Genomic DNA, 2,918 nt, shown 5'->3' with positions numbered 1-2,918 from the left:
AAACTGATAGCTTTAAATTTTTTAAAACATGATTTCTTTCAATTAACTTTACTGATAAAAGCATATAGTACAGAGAAATTGTTTTGCTAAAAGTCATATGGCTAGCTCATGCCAAACAAATGGATTTTTAGGTCTTTGTATTTTCTACTAAACTACAGTGTCTTTCTGTTTCTTACAGCATCTATTCTTAACAGCTATGCTGTGCCTAGACTTAATTTTTCTAGATAAATACAGATATTATGAATATTATCTCCTATAATATCAATATTAGAATTATCTACTACAATATCAATGTTGAAATAATTGATACTTTTAAAAATATATTTACCCCCACCCCACACACACACACACAAACACACTCATAGATGGAAGAAGAATTCATTGTCATCTTATTTGGGTTAAATTGAAAAGAAAAATCAAGACATAGAGGATTAAAAAAAAAAAAACCAAACCTGCTGTCGTCAAGTTGTTTCCAACTCATAGTGATCTTATACAGGACAGGGTAGTAATGCCCCATAGGGTTTCCAAGGGGCACCTGGTGGATTTGAACTGCTGACTTTTTGGTTAGCAGTTGTAACTTAACCACTATGCCAACAGGGTTTCCACATAGAGGATAGGTGGTATAAAAAAAAGCACTCAGAAAATTTGAATTCTAGTCTTGGCCATACTTACTATGTGGCTGACGGAGTCCCTGGGTGGTGCACAAGATTAACATACCTCTGCTACCAGCTGAAAGGTTGGTGGTTTGCGTCCACCTAGAGGCACCTCAAAAGAGGGGCCTGGCAATCTACTTCTGAAAAATCAGCCATTAAAAATCCTGTGGAGCAGAGTTCTACTCTGACACACACAGGTTTATTATGATTTGGAGTCAACTCACAGCAACTGTTCTTTTTTGTTTTTGTTGTTGTTGTTTTTATGTGACTGAACAAGTCATAGTCCCCCTCTTTGAACTTCAATTTCCACATTTGCAAAGGAGGAGAGATTGTCATATATTAGAGCTCAATAATCTCACCCATATCTAAAGTTTCATCTCTCTATATAGACAATTGCCTATCAATAGATTATTATTTTGTCCACAAAAATATAATTTTTACAATTTTTTTTAATGTCAGAAATGTGGGATGCTTCTGTCCATTATGAAAACAAGTCCTACTGTTTGCTCACCAGCCACACATGGAGATGGCGCTGTATGTAGAACATTCTGTAGTTCAAGTTCAAGTGGCCTGTTACAACCTATATACATCTATTTTGGGAGGGAAATTGGAAGTGACTCATATATATTCTTCAGGTTCTGTCAGCCACTCCTTACAGACACAGAGGCCTTTTTGCTATAACCTAGGGCCCAGCTATGTGATCCCCACTCTCAAAGTTTATCAGGGAGTTAAATTCATCCCATGAACATTCCTTCTCTTCACTCCTTTCCCACATGTTGCTCTGTCTCCAGCTCTCCACCCCTGTGCTGTGGTTTCCAGTTTCTTGGTGGTCCAACAGGTGAGGAAAAGTGCTTGTGGCCAAGCTCACCAGGCTGACCCCAGGATCAATACCTACAAGATCTTTGTTGCTCTGCATAAGGTGACTCTGCTTTGTATAACGACTGTAAATTATTATGCTGAAAGAGTCTCTCATTTCTCCACTGTGAGTTCAACTTAAAACAATTGCTTTCTCTTGTCCTACCTTGGTTAGTGCCCAGGCCCAAAAAAGGAAATAAAACCCTGGCCTGAATGTCAATCATTCACACTTATTTTTTGTTAGAATACAAAAAATAATGAACTGGTCATATTTTATTTCTTTTGCCTATTCTTAGATGAACACAGAAACATTATAACAATTAAGATTTTAACACTGTAGTAGTCGGATTATGATCTTTTTCTTCTATCATAGCATTTAGGCAGAAATTGCTCTCTGTTGTTTTAATATATTGGTATTCTGAGTTCAATAACAAAATGTACTCGCTAGTTTCTGCAGCCTAGTGGTTATCAAGTTCACCTAACAATAACAAAATACTTTGTATTCTGAAAGCGTTTTTCCACCAAAAACTCCAAGTACAAATAGAACAATATTGAGAGCAAAACCTTAGGGCACGTTTAAACGTGAAGTGTTATTTAATAGCACGTCTAAAGTTCAGTGTTAACATATTTTGCTTCCTTCTTCTATGAGAAAAAGTGGGAGAGAAACAGGCAGATAAACACTATTTTATTTTTAAAGGACACAACCAAGTGGGAAGTAAGAGACAGAACTTTATTTTAGAAGCAATTCCCATTATTTTCTTCATTATTTTCCAGTGGTAAATTTTTCAATCAGAAAATTTCATCTGGACTGGATGTGTGCATAGTTCATGTGCATAGAAAAAAGAATATACTAGTATTAACAGTTCTGACCTGTAAAACATCAGTTCCTTACTTTAAATTACCATGTTTTGTCATATCTTAGGAAAAACCCACTGCTGTAATGATTTGTTTTCTTTCCCTTTTTTATTTTTCCTTTCTGGTTTTCTTTTGTTTTTGTTTTTTAGGCATATTCTGTATTGTTAAAACAAATATCTTATTAAGCCAATAGTAGAAATTGATGGAAGTTTATATAATAAATGATTTGCAAACTAGGGCAACATTTCAACTAGAGTCAAAAATGTTCTGAAGATGAGAGAACCTTGAAAAACTCTTATACCAAATCTTATCAGCATTGCCATGGAGAAAAGGAACTGAACAGAACTGATAAACAAATCTGGGGTCAGGAAGGATTTTCATATAACATGGTCTTGAAAAACAATTAAAAGAATTTACTGATTTACCCTAGACATAGCTCCCAGTCTGATGCTTGGAATCTGTTTCCCTGAAACTGACTGAATTATTCAAAAGAGTGCAATGCCTAAGGCAAAACGGTTTTACTAGTTTATCTAGATTATTGCTTAACTCAGTGGT

The sequence above is a fragment of the Trichechus manatus genome, unplaced genomic scaffold (genome assembly GCF_000243295.1).
Source record: "Trichechus manatus latirostris isolate Lorelei unplaced genomic scaffold, TriManLat1.0 scaffold00012, whole genome shotgun sequence".
NCBI classification, from domain to species: Eukaryota; Metazoa; Chordata; class Mammalia; order Sirenia; family Trichechidae; genus Trichechus; species Trichechus manatus.
Note: the sequence above shows the minus strand (reverse complement) of the source record.